Consider the following 26,820-nt stretch of genomic DNA (forward strand, 5'->3'; position numbering starts at 1 on the left):
GTGTTATGTGCCTCCCCTTTATTGCATGTGTCACATTTGCAATATTATTTTTGTGTATGTGTGAGTATTTGGTTATTTGTCCCCTCACTAGCCTATAAACTCTGTGAGTCAGGGACTGGGTCCATTTTTTTTCACCATTTAGTCTTCAAAGTGTACCAAATCGCCTGGCACACAGTAAGCATCTGTAAAATCAAACTATTGAACGTAGAAAGGAAACCACACCAGAAAGGCAGAGTAATTTAGAAGTCAATAGCCCAGGCTGTGCAGTCAGACGGATCCGCCACCTCCTAGTTGATTAATAGTACATCCTTGGGTGAGATTTTTAAACCTGGAGTTTTACTTAGTTTTCTTTTCTATAAAATGGGGAGATTCACCATTCCCACTACAGCCCTTCACTGTGAGAGGTGAATGACGTACGTAAGGTACTTGGCACATAGCTGCTCAATAAATGGTACTTATTATTGGTTTTCAAAGTATTTTAATACTTTTTTTTAAATGCAGTTTGGTTGCAAAAGTATCAGAAATTATTAATGCAGTTCCTAGCCTTTATTTCTAAAAGAAACGAATAGGTTTCCCCTGTGCACGGGCGTTCTTCCCACGCGCCCCACCCGGGGAGCCGCAGGCCCGGGATCCGGGATCCGAGCTCGAGCCCACGCCCAGGCTCTGGGCCGGGCCCAGGGCTCCCCTTCCTGGGAATAACCGAGGTGGCGCCGTCCCCCGGAGCCGTGGCTCGTCGTCAGAACGAATGTCACCTGTGCTCAACTCCCTGCCACAAATCGCAACTTATGTACTTATTTCATACATTAATTTTATTTTATATTTTTATTTTTCATTTTTTAATTAACAAATAAAACTTGCATACATCCATGGGGCACAACATGATGTTCTGAAATCTGTCCACGTTGTGGATGGCTCAATCGAGCTAATGAACACAGGCCTCACCTCGCATACTTATTTTTCTCAGCAATTTTTACATACACAGTCCACTGTGATTAACTACATCACCACATTGTGCAATAGGTCTCTTGCACAGGTCACGATTTAAAAACTGATCCCTTTTCCATTCAGACATGACAAAATGCGTGTTCCCCACACGGGAAAAAATGGCAAACAAGGCTAGTGAGCGTCAGCAATGAAATGATCTGCCCGTAGCCTACTGCAAAGGAGGCAGTTTCTACCCAGATTTGACCCGCACGACCAGAGCCAGACTGGCCACATGCAGGGCAGGTCATGAATCTAACTTTCCAGAATCTAACTAATCTAAGTTCCAGAATCTAACTTTCCCGCCCCGCATCCCAGATGGCACAGACTGTCCCCCAAACTTGGATAGAAATTAATTATTTTGGTTAAAGTGTGAACCTTACTGTTCTTTCAAATGCAAATTCTCTTGAAATTTGTCTCATTATATTATTAATACTGGTGTGAGTTGATCCCTGCCCCACAGGGAAGGGGACTGAATAGGACAGTGGGGCGGGCAGACAGGAGAAGTGGGGAAGGAGGTTGGGTGCAAAGGTGACGGGCACTGGTAAATTAAAGGATTTTTGTGATTCTAAGAAAATTATGTAATTCTTGTCAAAGTAACTCAAACATTTAACGATTCGCTTATTCACATTCGTTGAGTGCCTACCTCATGCCAGGCATTATTCAAGGCAGGCGCACCTCTGGTCCCCTAGCTTTTGTGGGGCATGGGGCAAGAGGACAAATGCAGACCCTGGCCTGTGGCCCACTCCCCTTCTCATCTCTCCCAACCCTGTCCCCCTGTCATCCCACACCGCAAGGGGCCATGTGCAAGCTGTGTGGATACCCCAGCCAACCTGCCTACGCTCTGTGCATACCCCTTGGCTAAAGGCCAAGGCAATGGACCTCAGGAAGTGGCCTACAGGACCTGGAGGTGGGCTTGGGGCCATTTGTGCAAGTCATTGCAAGCTCGAAGTTCCTGCAGTGTCCTCCAGAAAGCGGGAGTGGGCTCTATGTGACACATCCACCTGGTCACGCAGACTCCTTACCTGGTGAGATGATGCAGGTTGGCGTGAGGGCCAGAGAGAGCCCCTGCAGTTTGACTGGGATAAAGGCAGTGTTGATTCTAGATTCTGGGAATATATGAAGAAACGTACAAAAGTCTGCACCTTCGTGGTGCTTACATTCCAGTGCAGGCAGCCAGACTATGAACAAACGCATGTGAAAAATACATAAATAGTCAAATATATAGTGTGTTTAACAGTAATAAGTACTCTGGCGAAAAGAAAGGGAACAGAGTGCATAATTTTAAGCAGTGTCGGTCAGGAAGGTGTATTAGTTTCCTGGGGCTGCTGTAACAAAGTTCCACAAACTAGGTGGCTTCCATAACAGGGATTTAGGGCTGGCTGCTTAGCTCACCTGGTTAGAGCACGGTGCTGATAACACCAGGGTCAAGGGTTTGGATCCCTCTACTGACCAGCTGCCAAAAAAGAAACAAATGGAATAAAAATATTAAAATAAAAATAACAGAAATTTATTGTGTTACAGATGTCGGAAATCAAGGCGTCGGTAGGGTTTGTGCCTTCTGAGGGCCAGGAGGGAGAATCTGTTCCATGTCTGCCTCCTGCTTCCTGTAGCCTCAGGCTTTCCCTGGCGTGTAGACGGCAGGTGCACCGCTCACGTCTTCACATCGTCTTGCGTCTGTACATGTCTGTCTCTGGGACCAAGCTTCCCCTTTCTATAAGAACACCAGTCCTACTGGATTAGGGTCCACCCTAGACCTCATTTTATGTCCTCATGGTGGCCAGTGAATGCCTGTGGGTGATGCCAGAGGTACACCAGCCACCATCGTCCTTCATCTCCACTCCGAGAGATGGCTGGTGCCCAAGGGCACAGGAAGAGCTCATGGGCAAAAGGGAATCTGGCTGGAGGCAGGGAAGGCGACAAAGTCTATCACTAAGAGGTGCCCATGCAATTTTGTGGTCATCTCTTACTACGTTCCGGCCATGATCGGCCCCAGCAATATGGCTATCAGCTGATCGAAGGAGGTTGCTGGTAGTGTTAATGCCAACTTTCATAGTTTTAAATAACCTTTCTGCCAATTACAGTAGAAGTAAAAATGAATACAAAATAAATTTCTGTAATTAAAGTTTAGATTAAGAGGACCTGCCTTTAATAGAAACCTGACTATCGGCAACTGATCTGTTCCAGCATTAGGAAAGAACCACCGTAGCATCATAAGTTCTCCGAGACTTGTCTCATCTTAACTCACATCAAGAGTGAAATAAGCGGTTCTTTAGACGTCCCTTGACTCATCTCCAATATGGAATGCTCTCGGGACCCCAGCTGTCACCCCCTACCCTGAGTGCCTCCCCACCACTTCCACCCTGCCCTGGCCACAGATGACAATGCCCAATGCCCTCCAAACAGGCTTGGCTCCCGCGCGTGTGCAACGCTTGCGACAGACGCTTAGCGCCTGGAGAAGCAGCAACGTGTCTTCCCTGCGCTGCGTTCCCCTTCCTTCCACGGTCCACACCTCCTCGGCTGCAGCAGCCCGTTGTCTTCCCCTCACGACTCCCCCATTTCTGCGTGGTTTGTCCGGGCTTGTTGTGAGACTCAGTCCTTTGTTCCCAACCTCCTTGTGGCTCTGGGCATCCTTCCTTGCTGCCCCATGCCTGCAACAGTCTCCTCCTTGTCTGTCAAAGCCTGTCCCGTATCCAAATCCTTGTGTAAGACTCTGACCCTGCAGCTATATTCTGGTGACGTGCACTCTTGGCTTCTCCCTCAGGCTGGGACAGGAAGCCCAGAAACATGCTTAAAGAGTGGCAGGGGGAGACAAAAACCAAAAATGCACCAGCTCCGAGCCTTGCACTTTCCCGGGCTTCAAAGTAGAAGTGTTTGCTACAGCCTCCTCTCTAGGGCTTCGTTCTCCCCTCCGAAGTGGGGGAGCTTGGTGTATGTGCGGGGTGGACCTCTCTAGGCCTGGTTGGTTGTTCCAGCAGGAATCTCAGGACAGGAAAGGAAAGGGATGAACAAAAGGCCCTGTACGTGGCCAGCAAAGTCTCCCTGGAACCCATAAGCACCCAAATATGCTTGAAGTGCTCAGAATCCACAGGGAGACCTGCACGTTCATATTCCTTGTATGTTTTATCTTCACACACACACAAACCCGCAGTGGGGTAGGTTTTATGATCTTCATTTTACAAATGCAGAAACTGAGGCTGTCTATGCTAAATCCCCTGCCTCGTCACAGTGCTAGTAAGGGGTAGAGCCTGGACAGAATGCAGCTCCGAGTCCGAAGTCTGTGCTTGTGTATTTCCCTTCATTTAAAAATAAATGTTTCTATTGTTGCTTTACTGAATATCTAAGCAATACATGTTCTTTATAGAAAATTTGGAAAAACCATAAAATATAAAATAAAAATCACCATAATTACACAATCTAGAGATAGTAACCATTAACATTTTAGTATACTTTTTTCCAGTCTAAGTTGGACTTTCTGGCCTGCTTTTTTGTGGCTGTTTTTATTTGTCTTTTTTTAAACAGATATTTTTTTAGAGCAGCTTTAGGTTCATAGCAAAGTTGAGAGCAAGCTACAGAAAATTCCCCTATATCCCCAGCCCCCACACATGCATAGTCTCCCCCACTACCAACCTCCCACACCAGAGTGGTAACATTATGAACCTACACTGACACACCCTTACCAGCCAGAGTCCATAGTTTACACTAGGGGTCATTCTTGGTGATGTATACTCAGTGAGTTTGCACAAATGTATAAACGATATGCATCCACTGTCATGGTATCATACAGAGTGGTTTCAGTGTCCTAAATCCTCAGTGCTCTACCTATTCATCCCCCCTCCCCCCCCCGCCCCAGTCCCTGGCAACCTCTGAACTTTCTACTGTCTCCATAGTATGCTTTTTCCAGAATGTCATATCAAACAGTATGTAGCCTTTTCAGATTGGCCTTTTTCACTTAGCAATATGCATTTAAGGTTTGCCTATGTCTTTTCATGCCTTGATAGCTCATTTCTTTTTAGCATTGGATAGGATCTCATTGTCTGGATGCACCACAGTTTATGCGTCCATTCACCTACTGAAGTCAGGTAGTGTCAGCCCTCAGCTCTGTTCTTCTCCACCAATATTGTGTTAGCTATCCCAGGTCTTTTGCCTCTCCACATAAAATTTGGAATCAGTCTGTCAATAATCAAAAAAAAAAAAAAAAGCATGCTAGAATTTTCCTTTGAATTGCACTGAATCTGTAGACCGATTTGGGAAGAACTGACATCTTGACAATATTGAGTCTTCCTATCCATGAACATGAAATACCTCTCTGTTTATTTAGTTCTTCTTTGATTGTTTTCATCAGAGTTTTGTAGTTTTCCTCATATAGATCTTGTATATATTTTGTTAGATTTATACCAAGTATTCCTTTTGGGGGGTACTAACATAAATGGTACAGTGGTCCCCCTTATCCATGGTTTTGCTTTCCACAGATTTAGTTACCTGCCATTGTCCAAAAATATTAAATGGAGAATTCCAAATAAACAATTCATAAGTTTTAAACTGCATGCCATTCTGAGTAGCACGATAAAATCTCACACCATCCGCTCCATCCCATCTGGGATGTGAATCATCCCTTTGTCCAGCATATCCATGCTGTATATGCTACCTGCCCATTAGTCACTTAGTAGCAGTCTTAGTTATCAGAGGGGCAGATCACAAGATGAATGGTGAGTAAAGGACAATAAGATATTTTGGGGGACAGAAAGAGCGAGAACACATTTGCATATTTATTACAGTACAGACAGCCCTTCGTATCCATAGGATCTGCCTCCATGGGTTCAACCAACCACATATCAAAAATAATCTACCGTTGGTTGAATATGCAGGTATGGAGGGCTGACTATACTCAATGTACTATGCCATTTTATATAAAGAACTTGAGCATCTGTGGATTTTGGTATACATGGGGGATCCTGGAACCAATCCCCCACAAATACCAAAGGATGATTGTATATTGTTATAATTGTTCTATTTTATTATTAGTTATTATTGTTAATCTTTGTGCCCAATTAAGCTTTATCATAAGTATGTATGTATAGGATTCAGTACTATAGTATTGTGATTCTCAGCATTTACTGGGAGCCTTGGAATGTATCCCCCAAGGTTAAGAGGAGACTGTTGTATTGTGTGTTTAATTTCAAATTACACTTGTTTAATGCTAGTATATAGGAAAGTTATTGACTTTTCCATATTAACTTTGTATCCTGCAACCTTACAATCAGTTATTAGTTCCAGGAATTTGTAAAACCTTTTGGTTTTTTACATAGATGATCTTGTCATCTACAAAGACAGTTTTATTTCTTTTTTCTCCATCAGTATACCTTTTATTTTCCTTTCTTGTCTTATTGTATTTGCTAGGACTTCTAGTATGATGTTGAAAAGTAGTGGTGAGATATCACTTTTTTGTTCCTCATCTTAGTAGGAAAGCTTCTAGTTTCTCATCATTAAGTATGATGTTAGCTATAGGTTTTTTGTACATATTCACTATCAAGTTAATGGAGTTCCCCCTCTATTCTCAGTATGTTGAGGGTTTTTAATCATGAGTGGATGTTGGATTTTGTCAAATGCTTTTTATGTATCTATTGATATGATTGTGTGATTTTCTTCTTTAGCCTGTTGATGTGATGGATTACATTAACTCATTTTAGAATCTTTAACCAGCCTTACACACTTGGGATAAATCTCACTTGGTTGTGGTTTATAATACTTATTGTATGTTGTTGAATTCTGTTTGCTAATATTTTTTTGAGGATTTTTTACATTAATCTCAAAGTATTTTAGGATTTTGTAGCTGTATTTCTATTATTGATTTATATTTTAATTCCATTGTAGTCTGAGAGTATTGTATGATTTCTATTATTTAAATTTGTTAAGGTGTGTTTTATGGCTCATATTGTGATCTAGCTTGGTGAATGTGTCATGTGAATTTAAGAAGAATGTGTATTCTGCTGTTGTTGGATGAAGTAGTATATAGATGTCAATTGCATCCAGTTGACTGATGGTGCTGTTGAGTTTATTTATGCCCTTACTAATTTTCTGCCTGCTAGATCTGTCCATTTCTGACAGATGACTGCTGAAGTCTCCAACTGTAATAGTGGATTTCTCTATTTCTCCTTGTAGTTCTCTCAGTTTTGCTTCACATGTTTTGACACTCTGTTGTTAGGCAGCACATATACACTAAGAATTGATATTTCTTCTAAGTAACTTCTTAAATCTGAGTTTATGTTATGTTATACAATTTTATATCCTACTTTTTTTCTCACTAAAAACATGATTTTTTTCATAGGCACAGGCTCTTTTCACTCCACAAGTCCAATATCTCTTAATCAACTTGGTTCAGACCAATTTGTGATAATTCAAGGTACCACTGCAGGAAGATGCCAGTTGTGTGCTCTAGGGAGTGGTAGGTTGGGGACAGAGCGTCAGGTAAAGAGCAGGTTGAGTGGCAGCTGAAAGCTGTCATCAGCAAGAGAGATGGCAGAGCAGCACATGGAAGGTTCTGTTGGGACTGGGTGAGAGAGCAGGTCAGCATCAGCACAGGCTGGCCCAGTGACACTCCTTCCCTCTGATCACCCGGCTGTTAGTACAGAGAGTCAGGCCCAGGACGCCAAGGTGGAGGGAAGTTTGAGTGCTTCTTGACAGTGGAGCCAAGGACATGGGCAAAGAGCAAGCCCAGGTTCAGAGCCCATTTGACTGGACATCAGAGTCAAGCCCACTCACCCAGGCTGAGTGTCCAGCAGGTCTGCCAGATGGGGCCTCCAGTCTCTGTTCTAAAACTTAGGGACTTTACTTCTCTGCACCTTAACCTTCTCACCTGCACCCTGGAGTTGTGTATAACTTCCTGCCTCCCAAGATGCTGAACCACAGTCTGAAAGTGAGTTGTCATAAGTGTTTAACATAAACTGTTCTTAGTAACTGTCTCTGCAAATTGCTTCAATTACTGGCTCAGTCCATTGCACTGGCTGTGGGCCAAGCATCCCCCTGTCTTCTGGAACTCTGGTCTTGATTGGCCTTATCTCGGCTTAGAATGGAAAAGGGGATAAGGGCGCTAAAGAAAGCACTGGTCATTGTTAAATTGGAGGGTGGGCGGGGGATGAAATCGATGGCAATGCCCTTAACGCTGCTGTGTCAGCTGGGTTTCAGACTATCCTTCAGTTCTCAGGTCTCCAAGGTCTGCTCACAGTGTAGTCACACCCAGGGATTTAGAACTTCCAGGCTCCTTACACGACAGTACTCCTGAGCAAGCTTCCAGTGCTAACCAACTGACTGGCTCCAAAGACAAGGGTGGCCTTGCCTTACCCTCTGAGAGGGGCTGTGGCGTCTTTCATGGATTACAGTTTCTTCTGAGCTATCTTTTGTTTTCAATGGAATGCAGTTGCTGCTCTTCCATAACTGATTAGTAGTGAATGCTCTGTGATTGGCAACAGGATCCTCCAATAAGCTCTGCCTTGAAGCCGGGAGACATCAGTGTAGTAGAACATAGGGGAGGACTTTTTCAGTACAAATATCTGTAGCCTCAAACTTTGAACTAATGTATGACAAAGTGTAGTGGAAGGACCAGGAGGAGCAGAGCAGGAAAAAAAAAGGAGTACAATGGTATAGACAGGATGCAGAGTCAGACAGCCCTGGCTCCTTCCTGCTTTGTTACTGACCAGCTTTGTGCTCATTATTTACTTGATCTTCAGCTTCTCCAACACGGATTCCCAGCACGGTCTCTCGGGGAGGGCTTACTGGTTCAGCCACTGCTCACTGAGCACCTACTAAGCACAATGAGCCCTGGGAAGCAGGGCCATGTGTTCCCCTTGCAAGCCAGATGCCCAGCATGGTATGTGGCACATCTTAAACGTCAGATCAATGCTTACTGAACCAATGAATAAATACATGGGTGGGAAAAATAAAGAAATGAAAAATCAGTACAGGGGTATTGATCTTCAGGAAACTGCTTAGAAGAGTTTAAGGTCAAGATGAAGCTTTAGTTTTGATGTCCTCAACAGTCACTAGCACATCCATAAAAACAAATGGAAATAAAAGAGTTGACTGTCTTAAAAATACATGGGACAGAGAGACAAGCTTGCCAGGGTGGTGATGGAAGGCCAGAAGTTAACCAGCCGCATTGTGTAAGGGGCAATGTGACCCAATGAGATGGTTGGACCAATTTTGTTAATGACCTTAATGATTAATTTCCTAGTTAATAACTGACATGTCATAACAGGGAAACCTGAAAGCTGAAATGTCAATTATTTCATCATTTTGGAGTCTCCTGTATATCTGGGTTCTGGGAATAGTCACCACATGATATGTGGAAACTGTAGCTAAAGAAGACACATTTTTAACCTTCTGAAGTACTTAAATAAGTTCCAATATAGTAAATTTAAATGAAATCTCCTTGGTTATCTGAAGAGGGATGAGGGTCATCAAGAGGGTGCACTGGGCTGATGGGTTGGCTCAGGTGGTTAGAGTACAATGTTATAACATCAAGGTCAGGGGTTCAGATCCCCCTACTGACCAGCTGCCAAAAAAAAAGAAGAGGGTGCATTAAGTGCCCTAAACATCTGGGTGCCCTAAGCATGTCCTTATTTAGGGTTTGAGACTCTCAGGACAGGACTGCCACAGTAGTCACCCCACATAAAACTGGAGAGCTTTGCTTAATGAGAAAAGCTCTAGGGTTTTAGCCTTGTTATTTCCTCTTTAAATACAACAGAAAAATCCATTGAGCTGGTGTTCTGGAACACTGCCGATGCTTCCTGTCCTATCTGACTGTAAAATTCAACAAGGGATCATAAATAATAGACTGTAGTCCAAAAATACATTGAGGGAATCCTGTCAAATAGAACTACTGACGTCAATGGCCTCTGTATGGCCTCTGATATTTAGTCCAAACAATGAGAAGAGGGATTGCAAGTCCCAGTACTGGTTCTGCCAAGCAGAGCTGAGTGAGGAAACTGAGCCTAGCAGAGCTCAGCACCGCCTAGGCAGCCCCCGTGTTCAGTTATCTACTGATGTGGAATAAATTGCCCCAGAACTTAGCAGATTAAAGCAACGCACACTCTGTCTCATGACTTGGTGGGTCAGGAATTCGAGAGTCCACTGGACAATTTTTCTGCTCTGTGTGGCATCACCTGAGGTCAGGCAGTGGTGTTCAGCTGGCCAATGGCCTCCTCTGGAGGGTCCAGCATGGCTCCACTCCCTTCTCTAGAGCCTCAGTGGCCTTGGCTGGAGCTGCTGATCAGGGCAGGTGCATGTGTCCTGTAGGACATGGCAGTCTCAGGATAGTCAGACTCCCCACATGGTAGCTTAGGGCTCCCAGAAAAATGTTCTAAGAGACCTACAAGGAAGCTGCAAAACTTCTTATGTCCTCACCTCGGAGGTGCCAGAATGTCACTTCTGTAGCATTCTATCGGTCAAGCAAGTCACTAAGGCCAGCCCAGCTCCATTGGCAGGGGCACTAGGTACCACTTCTCAATGGGAGAAGTAGCACAAATTTGTGGACATCACCAACCTAAAACGTTGGAGAATGGAAGGAGTTTTTACCCAGCGGAAGCGGACCACCGGCAGATGCATCCTTTAACTTCTCCAGCTCCTTCTTCAGCAGCAGGAAGGAGATGGGACAGATGCCAGGAAGGCCATGAACACATCCTCCCAAGCATTCTTAGAGACCCAGGGGAGCTGTGAACGTCCCTGGACCTGGAGACCCAGGGCCTTCCCATGAGCAGCTTTCTCTGTAACGAACCCCCTTCTCTCACCCCTCTCCCCAAGCTTCTAGGCCATCTCTTCTACAAATTTGTAAGCCACTGAAGGTCTTGGAGAAGTTCTCTTTGCAGCAACACATGAGGCTTGTTGAGTACACTAAAGCGCTGGCCCCAAACCTGGCACGTCCTGGCACATCCTTCAAGTGCATGTGCAAGTTCAGAAACTTTCCTCTCGTGTCTTTCCAGTTCCTGAGCACTGTGAAGCAAGATTGCGGGTGAAGGCAATCCATCCACTCCACAGCAGACAGACATCTGTTATCCTCAGCTGGGGAAAGCACAGAGCCACACCCTGGCAGTGCAAAGGAGAGGAAGAAACACGTGGCCCCCACATGCTGAGTGGCTCATACGCAATAACAGTAGCCCAGCACTTTACAAACATCTTCAAAACAACCTTCTGAGAAGAGACTATCTTTCAACCTCATTTACAGATGAGGAAGGAATCAGACTCAGAGAGATTACTTGACTTGCCTGAGGTCACACAGTGAGGAAGTGGCAGATCTGGGCTTAGGACCCAGGTCAGGCTGTGCAACCCCCTCTCAGAGATAAAAATCCTCTCAAAGAAAAGAAGCAAGATGCACTTCTGGGTATTTTCAGAGAGGTTTACTGAGGGTACTGGTTCTCTTAATGCCCCTCCCCCACATTCAGATAACTGGCGCTAAGAGTAGGGAACTAAGCAGGGGATACTTGGAAGGGGACCAGATGCACCAGGCAGGCCCTGCTTTTCCAGTTAAGCTACAACTTCTCCAGACCCCACTGTCTCATTTGGCAGTTTCAAAAAGTATGCATTCTCTCTGGAGATCAGTCTGGCAATATATAAAAAGAGCTATAAAACTGTTCATATTCTTTGACCCAATCATCCTGCTGTTGGAATATAAACCCAAGGAAGTATGCAAAAGAGAAAAGAAAGCAAATAGCACAAAGATGTTTACGGTAACACCATTCATAACAGTGGAAAAATGGGACGTGACCCAATGCCCAAAATTGGGAAAAGCTTATGCAAACTGTGGTACTTTAAAACAATGGAATGTGATGTTGCTATTAAAAGGAATCAAGTTTACAGATTCTGTTGATACATTCAAGTGCCCACGTAAGCTAATGTTAGAAAAGAGAAGAATGCAAAAGAGAATGTGTGCTCTGGCTACAAATATAAATCATCTGCATGCTCATTGATAAAGATCAGAACTGAACAGAATGCTGCAAATAGTGATACTCTAAATTTATAGCTTTTTTTCTCCTAAAGTTCACAGTACCACGAAAATACTAAATTTCGGTTTGGAGAAAGACAGTAGAAAGAAGATCCACCCTCCCCTTTTACTCATAGTTGGGAGAGAGGGGATTTCCTAATCGGAAAGCTCAATGTGCATCTGCAATGCAATGGGTCAGCAAGAACAGCCACGTCCTGCTCGTCTGTTTCATAGAGACGCCATGTTCAGAGTCGGGAGGCACGCCTGACCCACACTCATTAGGCCATATCTTGATAATTACATACAGTTGTAGGCATCGCACTTCAGGGGAGACTGACAAAATTGAGCTCATTTCAAGGAGGATAGTTAGGATGGAAAGACTTGAGGGTGTCTAACCTGCAGCAGAAAAACCTATGGGAGACTCAAGAAACTCTCTTCTAGGCCTTGAGAAGCACTCACGTTCAAGAAGGTTAGGCTTGTTTGGGTGTCAGGAAGCACCAGGACCTGTGGACAGAAGTTATGGAGAAGCAGAGGTCAAGTCTGTCAGAGGATTAGAGCTATTCAGAACAGGTAGTGTGCTCCCCACAGCAGAAGGGTGCCAGCAAAGCAGGTAAGGCTCCACCACAAGAATAGTAAGTTCTTCTGTGAGCCTCCGATGTGACTTTCATCTGCTTAAGTGGGCTTATGTTTCACACAGAGGACACAATTTCACTGATTCATGAGGCTCTGAGGGGAAATCATATGGCAAAAATGGAATAATCTGCCCTTTATATACTAAGATAATTCTACTGAGTCGGTCGTAAGTGTTTGCAAAGTGATGTTGTGGTGAACTACAGACAACTAGAGGTACAACCTGTCCACTTCATTTCCTTCAATGAAAATTTAATTGTCTTGAATTGAGCAGTACCTGTGATCTTTGACCTCATTTATCAAGCAAAGAACTCTCAGGTACCTGTTTGTGTTTTCCAGTCATTACGCTAAGCCCTTGGAGGAATGCAAAAAAGTGTAAGCCATGGCCCCTGCCTTCAAGAAACTTATATTAACATGATGTTCTAGTCTAGTGGTTTCCACATTTTTTAAATTGAGAACCCCATCGGTAAAAAAATTTGAGCTGTACCCCCCCAGCGAATGTATGTTAATGTACAATTATACATGAACTACTGTCAAAATGTGTATTAAATATTTATGTATGGTGAAATAAGCCAGGCACAGAAAGAGAAATACCACATGTCCTCACTCATAAGTGGAGGATGAAAAAAAAAAGAAAGAAAGATATGACAATTACGATAATTCCTTTAACTCTCAAAAGGGGAGAACAGAACCGAGGACAGCAGAGGTGGGAAAGGGGAAGGGGAGGGAGGGTTTGAGAGAAGTTGGTAAAGGGCCACAAAAAATGTTTACATTGCATAATGATAATTTTTTTTTTAATTTATAAATTTCATCACTGGTTCTCACACATGTTGAAAGAGTCACTGATGTGAAATATATGCTTAGATTTGTTTAATTTTACTTTGACATTTGTTATTACAATAAGCATTCTTACCTAATATAGAGAGGAATAAATAAAAGAAACTCTAAATATATATATATATATATTTATACGTGAACTACTGTCAAAACATATTAAATATTCAGAAAACTTAATTTCTTATCTGTAGATAGAAATATATAAACAGATGTTCTCATAGTTTCTTCCCAAACTCCTTGGAGTGCTTCTGGATGTGAACCTTTGCACTAGAGACCGTAGCTCTTGCCAACTGAGAGGTGAGTCCGACAATATTGGACAAGCTGCAATAGGAGCAAATACATCAGGGTTTAAGGGAATAGGAGGTCTATTAAATACCACCATCTCTGAAAAATTTTAGGTGTATTGGTAGATATTGGAGTTGAGATTTGAGCAACTTTTCCCAAACCATATTAAAAGTACAACCAATAAAATCTCATAGCAAAATACATGCAACCTTATAAAGAACAAATAAGAAGCTTTTTAAAAAAGAGCTCTCAGCATTGATTTTCAGTAGTGCTAGTACCTAACAATTGATTCATCTATTAATTCAATATTTATTTAAAAACGACTATGTACCAATGAAGCACTGTGTGCAAGGCATGGGGGATATAGAAGGAAGCAAAAGAAAAGGAAGGAGAAGGAGGAGAAAAAGACAAAACAGAGGGTCCCTGAGCTTGTGGAGATAATAAATAAGTGTACGAGACAGAAAACACTCATGCAAGCAAATGAAAATCTGCGCACAAGCTGTGACCCGCACCGTGCAGTAAACAAGCCAGCGAGGTGCCTGGCCGGGGAGGCGGAGGCTACTCTAGCTCAGGTCTTGGAGCAGGCCTCTCGGGGAAATGACACCCGTCCCAAGAGCTGAGGATAGAGGCGAGACTGCCACACGGAAGAGGGGAAGGACATAAGCAGCAGATGGCCAGCCGCAGAGCATGACACCCCAAATCCCCTACATGGAAGGGCAAACTTGAGCTCATCTTTCAGATGCCCTTGGAGCCCGTCATGCCTATTTACAATGCCCTCTACAGAGTCTAGAGCAAGCTTTACTCGTGTTGGGTGCTCAGTGCACTGAGTGAACCGACATCTGGCTCCAAGGACAGCTTTCCTGTTATCGGGCAGTTGATACCCCCATTCCGAGTGCTCCTCCATCAATACCCCCATCCATGCTCCTCTCCTCGGCTGAGGCTTCCTGGCAGCTGCTGCAGATCACACAGGGCAAGAAGACTCTACTGCTCTAGATAAGCTGCCCACTAGTCCTGCAAACGGTGAGCCCTCCTAGTTGAGCAGGGTTTCCCACGCCTGGAAATTTCAAAGAAAACTGTGGATTTGCTCTAAGGTTGTTCAAATTCCCAGCAAGCGTGCCTGCTTTATCTCAAAATGTAAGACTCTGGAATGAGCACTCCGTAGGCTCCAGGTCCACTGAAGACATCGGCGTACGGTAGGTTGGTTGCATTTATGATGCAGCATATCTGGGAATCCCATCCCTTCATTAGGTGGAGCTAAGTGCTGTTAGGGATTCGAGGAAGAGCTTTGCTGGAGCGGGGGAGCAGGTAAGTGGTTACGACGCTTTAAGTGAATCCAGATGGACCGGTAGGTTCCACGGTGGCAGCTCCACACGGGGCACAGCGTCTGGTCTGGGCAGTCTGTGAACTCACTTAACCCTCAGAAGTTTGGAATTCAACACACTAGCCCTTTGCTGTTCAGTTTCACTTGCTTTTTATATGCACTTAGGTGACAAGAAAGCTGGAGGAGAAATCACCCAGTGTACACTTTAGGTTGAAAATAAGAACTGTAAATCTGCCCTTGAAATCAAACTTGTCTCCCATTCTAGGGTCTTATGGAAGCTTGAGCACACCACAGCTCTCAGAGGTACAATTACACTCATTTCAGTTCTGAGTATCTCCAACACAAAAAAACCAAGGAGGAAAGTCCCTTGCCTTTGTTGACAGAAAAATAACCCTGAAGCTAGTAAAAATTGGGCATTATTACAGTAAATAGTAAAATAGAGAAAGATGTCTTTCTAACAGAACCAGGAATAGCAGAGACACTTCAGTATCAAAACTCTGTCACCTTAAATAACTTTAAAGCCACGTGAAATACATTTCAGGTGCTAGATCACTGAATTTAAGCCAACTTCGGTGCAGTGATCGTGTATAAACCTAAAACAGGTAGCAACCCAATGTGCTGAAATCCAACAGGGAAGAAGAGTGTGTTCCAGAAAATATTTGTTTGATTTTGTTTACTTTCGATCTCCAGCAAGACCCAAAAGCTGACGAAGAACAGATGGTAAGCAAGCACAGAGAAAAGGAACAAGTGAAAGACACGGCCAGACTAACTTCAGGCTTTTTTAAAGAGATTTTTGAATGATTAAGTAACACAAAACAAAACAGAGGAAGCCTGTGTACCATGATTCGCAATAAGCATTTAACAAAATCTCACACGGTCTCCTCGTGGTCAGAAGGAGATGAACAGGCTCTGTGATTGACAGAAAAACCGGGGTGGGTTGCTGGCCCCAGAGGAGCCTGCGGAATGACTTGAAGCCTATGAGGTATCTGTCCTTTGTCCTGTCTATTTCAACAGTTTTTGTCACCCTCCTAAATGGAAACATGGAGGCCAGTTTATCAGGTTTATAATCGACCCCACATTTAAGGGGTTGCAGACATACTGGAAAGTGCCACACGGGCATCCCTCCACCAGCTGCAGGACCTCCCTGAGCTTCCATTTCCTTCTCTGAGTTTCGGTAAAGTGGGAATACCTCACAGAGGCTCTGTGGGAAGTAAACTACAGGACAGACACAAAAGAGTCCGGAAAGAGCTTCAATAAATGTTGATTTCCTTCTGGTTTTAGAAAGTGCTAGGACTCAATAGCATCTCAACAGCTGAGCTTGATAGATTAAAAATCCAAAACAAAATATACTTATCTTAAAATATATGTTAAAGATAGGGTAGGGGAGAATTAACCTAAAATCAACTCTGATTAAAAAAGAAAAAACTCTGGAAATGTTTTAATGGGCTACAAGTTTAGCATAAAGAGGTTGCTTTTAAAAAGACATCCACAATCTGAAGGTACAGAACTAGTGGTGTGATATGGAATAAAGGTCATCTTTGCGTGTGGCAACCAGGCTCAATAAAATGACACATTTTTTAAAAGCAAGAGGGGTTGGTGAATGAAACTGGTTTCCTAATGAGGCAGTGCGCTTTCATCAGCTCTCTAGAGGGAAGGAGTGTCCTTGTGTTCAAAGTCTCTCTCAACACCTGGGACACTGCTCCTCCTGGAGGGAGGCATGCCTGGGCTGTGCCTGAGTGCAGCCTAACAGCCTGGGCTCCTGCGGAAGGAAGCCCTTCCCATGTTTGGAAACTTGATCTGGTATCATGACCACACGACCCACGATTTTGTTTCCCACCAAGGTCAAGCAGTAACAAGGTAAGCAGACTCACAGAGCAAGTCCCAGATCTGAACAGGTATGCATGCCTCAACTTCCACTTACCTTTAAGCCTTGTTGGGTGATAGCAAGTACATAATTAATAAGGTCTGTGCGTATCAAACAGAAGTCCAATATTTGACAACACTGGGACAGTCATCAATTCAAGCTACTGCATATTTTTTAAGTGATAAAACTAATTTTCTCTTGATAATAAAATATTCTGTAATTCAAATTTTATCATTTAAGTGACTCTTTCCTCTTCGTTAGTCAAAAGTATTGTGAAGATTTATAACCTCGTCCCACAAATTCTTATCAGGAAGAACCCCTGAGTGTCATAGATATGACTACAACCTAATCATTTTTAAAAATTCATACTGACTCAGATAACATACTTTTCAAATTTTGTTGTTTACAGAAACAAGACATCACTGAGTCGTGTTTTCAATGAACACAGGCAAATGGACAGTAACATTTAAAGGAAAGTAGCAGACTGCACTGGGTCTGCACAGAAAGATATTCCAAAAACTACCACAAACCTACTGCTCAAAATCTGCTTTCTTTAAATAAGGAAACAAGGTCCCATTCTTCATATAGGACCAAAGTTAGTACATGCCAAGGTTATTTTTTTAAAAGCCATTTTTTTATGACTGTAAAAGTGCAGATGCCTTTTTTCTGACAAAAAAAGGGAACATTTTTACCATTTTTAAAGTGATCAAAAACAGCCAAATGGACTTTTAGGGAGTTTTCCAAAAGCAAAAGAAAGAGGAACATGAGCTGATGTTAAATTTGTGAGAATCTGGGTACCTGACTGAATTTCGTCCAAATATATACAACATTAGCTTAGCAAAAATCAAAGTACAGCACATCTCATGGGTTCAGAATAGCTTCTGAAATACGTGGATAAATAGATCAGTTGCTATGTAACTTACGTTGTGATAAATGCAATATTCATGTGAATCTGCTAAGACATACTAAGAGCACGACCTGTAAACCAAGTACATTACAATTTTCTATTGTTAGAAGCTGCTGTCAGTGATTTCCTATCTCAGCCCTTCTCTTGTCATGCTTTACACTAAGCAGAGCTTCCCAGTTAAGAAAATATTTAAAACACTTTCTTTACTTGCCTTGAACATGAGACACCTTGAGTGCATTAAAGCTGTTTAGTGCTGCTGACGCTCATGTTTCCACTGGCTGGCGGTGCTGACCACAGGGTTCGAGAAGGTAGAAAGGTATCTACAACCGCCCCAAAATAACTGACATCTCGTGGAGGCAGCCGCTGTCTTCTCTACACCTCACCATGCTGGCCACTTTCTAGTTCAAGTCACTTCCCTCCATGGGAAATTGTCTACAGGCTAACCTATCCCCCAGTCCACCAGCTTGCCCCTTCTCCAAAACCCTGTTCACCTGGGGTGCTTCTCTAAGTCCACACAAACCTATTGCCTGTAGTTCTTCTCCTCTAGTTAGCTCTCTGACTTAAAATGCAAATATTGCATTTAACATGACTTCTCTGTACTGTTTAGAAGGGTTCTAGCAATAAAATATCCCCCAAGGAAGATAGAGAGGTTGGGAATGGGGAATAGTGCAGGAAATTAATCTAACTATTAACTAATTAATCTAACTAATTATCTAACTAAATTAATATGCCTATTACTATGAGTGTAAATATCTAAGTGGTGTGATTTAACTTGGAAAAGAGTCTACTAAAACACACACACACACAATTTTATTTTAAAAATTAAAAGATATTTTGTGTGGATGTTATATATTCTTCATATTAATAAACAGGAACAGCTTCAAACTACCCATGACGTGATGTGCTGTTGCGTTTGTTCAGTTTCAAATTTGCAGCCCTGCCTAAGCTCAATGGCAGATATGTCAGTTTCCAAAAATGCTTTGGCTCTCTCTATATAAATAAATGAGACAGTTCATTCTTTCTCAAGAAAAAAAGAGGAATGACAATTACACTCTTTGTAGATCAAACCAAGGACACAGGTAGAAAATTTGATGAAAGGGATGAAAGAAAAACAGAAGTCAGTGTCGATGCTACAGGCACCAGGGGAAATTAATGAGCTCAAGTGTGAGACCAGCTTTTATAACCTGTAAAGTGCTAACACAATGACCATGGTTGGTAAAGGAAAACAAACTGCAAAGAGAAAAACTAGGAAAGGTGGGGCAATGAGACAAAGAGTAATGTGTTCAGTTTGGAAACTTCCTGTCTTGAAGAGCGAAGTGTTTAAGCAGAGATGTACCAGACACAATTAAAGATTTGCACTTGGAAGTTGAATAAGGTAATAAGGCTGGAGACAGAGGTTTAGGAATCATGTGCGTAAGGGAGCTGTTTGAGGCTTTGAGTGGATAAAGGAATGTGTAGAGGAAACACTATCAACGACGACAGCCCGTCAGTTTCACAGTATCAGTCTTTCCATTGCCTTTTTCTCTGGTATGTAGGCAGTCGTTGAGGTGTCTCTTCTATGTCTGCCTCTTCTCTGCTTTTCCCAATGGTAAGAATGTGTCTGTTGAACTCACTTTGAACAGTAGACAGTTCACTATCATTGGCAAGGAGGCTGTTAATGTGCAAAGCCCTTATCCATTCACGGTCTGTCCTGGAAGCCTTGACAACTACTCCAGCCCTTTTGCTACTTGGGTCTGAATTAAAGGGGTGTCTGCTAGATGCCCCAGATTCAAGGACTTGACTTACGACACCAGAGCCTTGCCCTCCCTGTACCTTGTCCTTCCCACCATTTGCGTCATTCCACCAGGCTCTACCTCACTCCCCAGCTGCAGTTATTTGCTATCCTCACCCCTCCCAGTCCTGCATCTTCTGGTGTCCTTAGGCAATGATTGCATCTTTCTCCTTTGACTCTGTACTCTCTCAGAAAACCATGCCTCAGGGTGAATGCTTGACCTGACCCTGGAATCTCTGTGCTTTCCTGCAGGTGGGCAGAAAGAGATCTGGTCATTCTAGTGTTTGTGCATACCCTTCTCCTGGCCTGTTAACTCCATGTTTCTGATGGTCTTGTCCCTGTATCTTCCACTATGAAGATGAGTAAAAAGTTGCAGGTTGAAATGTTTCTCATGAAACATTACAGTTGTCATTAGAATGTGTGTGATCATTAGCAAACAAAATATAATAAATATAATGCATCCACTTTCCCGTGGATGTACAGCTTATTGGTTATAGTTTCCTCTTTCTGCTTAAAATTAGAACTAGATGCTGTATTTACAGAAAAAGCTTTGCTTTGCCAAGAAAATTGGCAGAGAAAATGTTCTTGCAATAAAAGAACACAACATCCTAATATCTTTTCCTAGCTTGACTCTATAAAACGCGGTCTCCATTGCATTTCCAAGCATCAGGGAATCATAACTTCCTCCTATCACCACCAACCCTGCTACAGATGGAAAAAGAAAAGCCAATATCTTTATTAATTGTTTGAATAAATGGTTGCTGTGTCCATGTCAGGTGCTGGGAATTGGGCTAGGCAATGTGAGGACCACAACTGCATGGAAGCCGTGATCCCTGGCCTGCAGGCACTCACAGTCCAGCTGGGGAGCTAAGACGTGACAATTAGCCACTACCAGGCAGCGTGCCTTAAATACATGTGTCTGAATGGTGGGATCTCAAGTGCCACAGGATTTCAGAGGAGGGGGAGAAAATGCCTGGATCAACAGAGGAAGTACAAGCTGAGCTGACCTTTTGCTGATTCCGTAAATATTTATTGAGTATCTCTGAGGACTGGACTGGGTGCTGTGCTAATTGCTGAGGAACACAAGAGTGGGCAACACAGACATGGTCTGGGGCTCCTATGACAGCCTACAGGGGAAACAGATATTAATTGGATGATCACACATCATATAGTATTAACTCCTGGTAAGTTGTATGAAGTAAGTAGAGGGGCCTATGAGGACGCAAAGGAGGGGGTCACTTCCCTATGGAAGGGCTGTGGAAGCTGAGATCTGTAAAAGAGTAGAAGTTAACTAGGCCAGAAAGAAAACAAAGAAACAAAAAGAAACAAGAAAGGAGGGTGAGAGAGGTGGGCACTACAGTCAGAAGGAACAGCACGTGCGAAGTTCTTGAGGCAGGAGTAAGCATGGCCACTTACAAAATTAAAAATGCGCCATATTAAGTGGAGCAAAAATGACAGGGAAGAGGGAAGACTGGAGCCAGATCACTTAGGGCCTAGTAGGGACTTAATAAGAGGAGAGTTGATCAGACTTACCTACTAAAAACATTATTCTGGACACAGTGTGGAGAATAATAGATTGTAGCGCTCAGGAGCAGGTGCAAAGACCCACTGTAAGTCGGTTCCACTAGTCCAGATAGCAGATGATGGTAGCATTGGAAGAGAGAAGTGGATGGATTTGGGAGATATGTGGGAGTAAAAAAGCTGGTATCCATTTTTAGGGATAGATTGTGAGTGTGAAAGGCTTTTCCTCAATCCCAATGTTTCCTTGCTATGAAAGGAGGTTGTCTCAGCCTTTCTTTTTCGTCCTGGGAGTGAGCCGCCGCAGAGCGCAGGAGTTGTCTGCAGGTCCTCCTGACAGGGACCGAGCTGTGAGCGCTGCTCAGGACTGCGTGGGTGCGTGAATCTGCTTTCCCTGGTGCTTACTGAATTGCAAAGATTTTAAAATGTGTGACAGCCCACATTTTCGAGGATGTAGTGAATTGAAAACCTAAATTGGTACAATCCTCTTAGAAAGACATTTGGCAATATATACCAGAATATTAAACACTCATTTTCAAAGTAGTTCTACTTCTGGAAATGGACCCTAAACTAGATTCTATATACAGAAAGTTTTCTATGCAAAGGTGCTAATTGAAGCATTATTTATAAAATGGCAAAAAATAACCAAAACAGTCTAAGCTGTGCAAAATCTTTGAATGCTTATGCAAATCATTATATATTTATTCAAAAGAATATCTTATTTCTTTAAAATATTACTTATAAAATATGGGGAGATACTTTTTACAATACTAAGTTTTAAGAACCACATATAAAATTGGGTGCCCATTATGAGTAAAATTCAGTAAAAATAGTAAGTATATAGAAGAAAACAATCACTTTAAACCAAACATTTAAATATGAGATTATCTTTGGGTAGTGGAATTCTGTAGTCCTTTTTATCTATTTCTCAAATATCCTAAAACGAGTGTGTTACATTATAATTGTAAAATAAAATAAACTCTTTTTAAGGTAAGGTATGGTTTAAAAAGACCAAATCCATATTCCTCTTATTGGATTAGTGAGCAAAATAAAAGATTTTCTTTTTCCACTTTCAAAGATGGTTATGTTCTTTTTATTATGTCTTGAGGGCATTGGTGTGATTTAAATGACTGATAAATGACAAAGAATTTATGAGTCATCAAATATAGCTCCCTGACTTATCAGGAGAAAACCCTAAACCTTGAGATTAATATTAAGCTATCATAAAAAACAGTCATGTTAATCTACTAAAACTGAATACTCAGTACTTCATTGATTGCTGAGATATGTAAAGATAACACTTCACTCATCAATGCTGTGAAACTGAAACAGTTTCAATAACAGACAGCAGCAGAGGCCCAGGCAGGGAGATTCTGCAATGCTGAAAATGTCACCAAGAGTGGAAGACAGAATCCGTGCAGGAAGCCCATGGCTGATTTAACAGTCGGGATCAGTCCCTCTACAGGTTAGTGCCTATGCCTCAGGTGACCCCGGGAGAAAGCTGGCTGAGAGGTGGGGAGGAGGCAGTGACTCCAGCACGCAGAGACACGGGTGTAATTAGGCGAACCCTTGCATGAAACGGATGTCACAGATCTGGGATATGGTCTGCATGAGATTTTATTTTTACTTCAGGCTCTGTCCTATGTCAAAAATTGCCAATTATTTTCATGAATCCCATGACAATTTTACATGGGTCCAAATAATGTCTCTTACTTTTTAATATCCCTATTAGGCATTAGATTTTGATGGATTGATTTTAATTTTTAATATTGAGCATATTCTATATTTTAGACCAGGGAGCGTGAAGCCATTATGTGGTTAATGAGTTTCATCGTTATATACAACACAATCAACAGTGTGTTATTTAATTTGGGCAAACATTAACAATACACACAGAGAACATTTTTTTAAATCCTCTCCACACTATTTAAGGCACATGGCAAAGTTTGATGATAGATGTGAAGAAAGAAAAGGAAAAGCAGGAGAGAGACTTTGGGGAAGCCAGAAAGACCAAGATAGGGCCAACTCAGTGTCACTCCCAGAGTCACCAGACGCAGCTCTGTGGGATGGGGACAGGTGGGTGGGGAGGAAAGTACCTGCAGGCTGCACCGAGGAGCTGTAATCTGATGTAATCTGGGAAGGTGCTGCACAGACCTCCCAGCCCCCATAAATCTTTCCTATGGATTTATCACAGTGCCTAGGGTTCTACCACTGCAAATTGTCCCTGGAGTCTCGAAGGCCAATCATGTTTATGGTTCTCCCCTGAAGATGGCAAAGCACCTCTGGGAACACTTCATAGCTAATCCCTGGGGGCAGGGGCTCCAGCCAGTAGATCAAGATTGATGGGCTGGATCTTTACTAGAAGAGGCAGTAGTAAGGTTAAGAGCTTGGGCCTCAGAGTTTAAATTCTGTCTCTGCCACTTACTGGCTCAGGATGACCTGCAGCAGGTTATCTTCTCTAAGCCTCAGTTTCTTCGTCTGTAAAACAAGGATAATAATATTTACCTTGAAAAGTAGTTGTAAGGAGAAAATATAGGTAAAACGTTTAACCACAACAGATGCTACCTCCTGCAGGACAGCAGGTCAGCAGGTCAGTCGGAAGGCAGGTGTCAGCTCCTGACTGAGCCATGCCCCTCTCTCTGCATCTCCAGCAGGGGGGCTGGGGAGAGCGCTTCCGGCTGCTGGGACCCCTGCCTACTGTGAGCTGCAGGGAGGGGGCCCTTGGCAGGCCAGGTCAGCACCTCCTCTAACACCCAACGTCACCCACGTGAAATCAAGACCCTCTGATATTTGGCATCCTGGGGTTCAGGCTGGGCTTAGGAGATGGGAGAGGGGTCCTAAAAGTTAAAAATTGGGAGAGTTTCAAGAAGAAACTTCACCAGCTAGAGAATTCTGCCGAGGGGAGAGGTGTTTATGCCCATTTTCTATCTCCAGGAAGTCATCAGGGGCTTGGCCCCTTTCCTCTTTGCTGATGGGGTCCGCAGTTGCTCAGGGACAGATGAAAGCACCACAGGACAGAACAGGAAAAGGGCAGCGAAGAGTCTCTACCAAGGAAGATCTGTCGCTTCTGGAGACTGAAGACTGATGCTGTGACTGACACTATGACTTTTACTGACACATGTCAATGTCCTCAGCCCCTTACAACTCTGTTTTTGTCTCTAATAAAATATCACTACCTCTTCTTCAGAATGCTTTTTAACCTAGAGGCCCAAAACCTGGCACTTCGTGCTCTGTGGAGAATTGTTTGTTTTGTAAAATACTGTAAGAGACACTCAGACACCAAGACTTGGAGACTCTGATTCAGGACGTATGAGTGGCTGAGAGGTCAAAAGTGTAGACTCTGAGGACAGGTTGCCTGGGTTCGAACCGCAGCTCGCTGGCTTACTACGTGTGCATATAGGCAAGTCAGTTATCTTCTCTGTACTTCAGTTTCTTTATCGCTAAAATTAGGATGATAACAGTAACCTACCTCCCAGAATTGTTAATGGGATGAAACGAGTTATTGTTATTAAGCATGGGGTAGGGTCAGGCATTTGAAATTTTAAAAGAGGCTGTAGATCATGAGACACAGGCCAGCTGGAGAATCACTTTGCTACAAAGCTATTTCTAATTAGCTTCCACCCACTGGTTTTAATGTGATTTCAGAGGAAGAAAGAGGAGATTCCAGGACATCAAAGAATAATTTCTGGCAAGTGCCTGATCACTGACAAGAAAAATGAAAATTAGGAGGCATTACTTTTTGATCATTCCTTATATGGATACATTTATGAAACACTGGACAATTTTCAAGGTAAATCATTTACATCAAGAAGCACAAAGTCAAAAGAGTGGAAGGAAAACCTGAAGTTACAGGATTTCACATGACAAATCAAAAATAAATTGATCATTGCCAGAAATATTTTAAATTGCTTGAGCTGTACACTAAAAGTCAAGGGAATTAGATATATCCACTATAAAATGGAGAGGATTCCATCAAATTTGATCCGGGTGCATTTAGAGCTCCATACCTGCATACTACAAATAGACCAGCTGCTCTAAGAATCGGAAAACTATAGTATAATACCACAACCAGGTTATTGGCATTGCTATAAATCACCACTGGTCTTATTCAGATTTCCCCAGTTTTAATGATACTTATTTGGGTATGTGTGTGTAACTGTTTATTAAGTTCTATACAATTGTATCCGCTGTGTAGGTCCATGTATCCACCCACAGAGTCAAGATACTGAATAGTTCCAGCACCACAAGCATGCCCCTTGTGTTGCCCTATTGCATCCACAGGCACCTTCCTCCTGCCCTGCCCCACCCACAGCACTAAACCCTTTACCCTGGCATCCATCTGTCCTTCCTTTCTAAAATGTTGTCATTTTTAAAATGTTTCATAAATCGAATCAGATAGGATGCAATCTTTTGGAACTGGCTTTATTCACTCAGTATCATTCCCTGGAAATTCATGCCGATTGCCATGCATATCAATAGTTCACTCCTTCTGATCACTGAGTAGTACTCCATGGTATGGCTGTCCCACAGTTTGACCTTTCACCTGTTGAAGGACATCTGAGTCGATTTCAGTTTTTGCCTACTACAAATAAGCATTCTTTGAACATTTATGCACAAGTTTTTGTGTGAATATAAGTTTTCATTTCTCAGGGATAAATGCCCAAGAGTACAATTGCTGGGTCACATGCTAATGGCATGTTTAATTTTATAAGAAACTACCAGGGCTGGCTGGTTAGCTCACATGGGCGAGTGTGGTGCTGGTCACACCAAGGTCAAGAGTTCAGATCCCCATACTGCCAGCCGCCAGGAAAAAAACAGAAACTACCGAACTGTTTTCCAGCATGGCTGCATTATTTTAAATTCCTGCCAGCAATGTATGAGTGACACAGTTTATCTATATCCCTCATAAGCATTTAGTGCTCAGACTTTTATTTTAGCCACTCTAATAGGTATGTAATGATATCTCACTGAGAGTTTTTAAAAAGACTTCATTCATTTCTTTTTTGATCAGTTTTAAGTTCACAGAAAAATTGAGAGGAATGTACAGAGATTCCCATATATGAGCGGGTCCTGCCCCCACACATGTGGCACCTCCCCCATTATCAACATCCCCCGCCAGAGTGGTTCATTTGTTACAGCTGATGAACCTACATTGACAAATTCTTATCACCCAGAATCCGTAATTTACATTAGGGGACACTCTTGGTGATGTGTATTCTATGGGTTTGGACAAATGGATAATGACATGAATCCACCATTATAGGATAATACTAAGTAGTTTTTCACTGCCTGCCTTAAAAATCTTCAGTGCTTCACCTATTTAATCCCCTTTCCCCCAATCCCTGGCAACCACTGTACTTTTTACTACCTCCATGGTTTGCTTTATCCAGAATGTCGTATAGTTGGAATCATACAGACTGTAGAATTTGCAAACTGGCTTCTTTCACTTAGTACATGCATTTATGTTTCTTCCGTGTCTTTTTGTGGCTTGATAGCTCATTTCTTTTTAGTGCTGAATAATATTCCATTGGCTGGATGTACCACAGTTTATCTGTTCACCTACAGAAGGACAAATTGGCTGCTTCCAAGTTTTGGCAATTATGAGTAAAGCTGCTATGAACATGAATGTACAGGTTCATGTGTAGATAGAAGTTTCAACTCATTTGGCTAAATACCAAGGAGTGCAATTGCTGGGTCATATGGTAAGAGTACGTTTAGTTTTCTAAGAGTC

The sequence above is a fragment of the Cynocephalus volans genome, chromosome 13, assembly GCF_027409185.1.
Source record: "Cynocephalus volans isolate mCynVol1 chromosome 13, mCynVol1.pri, whole genome shotgun sequence".
NCBI lineage: Eukaryota > Metazoa > Chordata > Mammalia > Dermoptera > Cynocephalidae > Cynocephalus > Cynocephalus volans.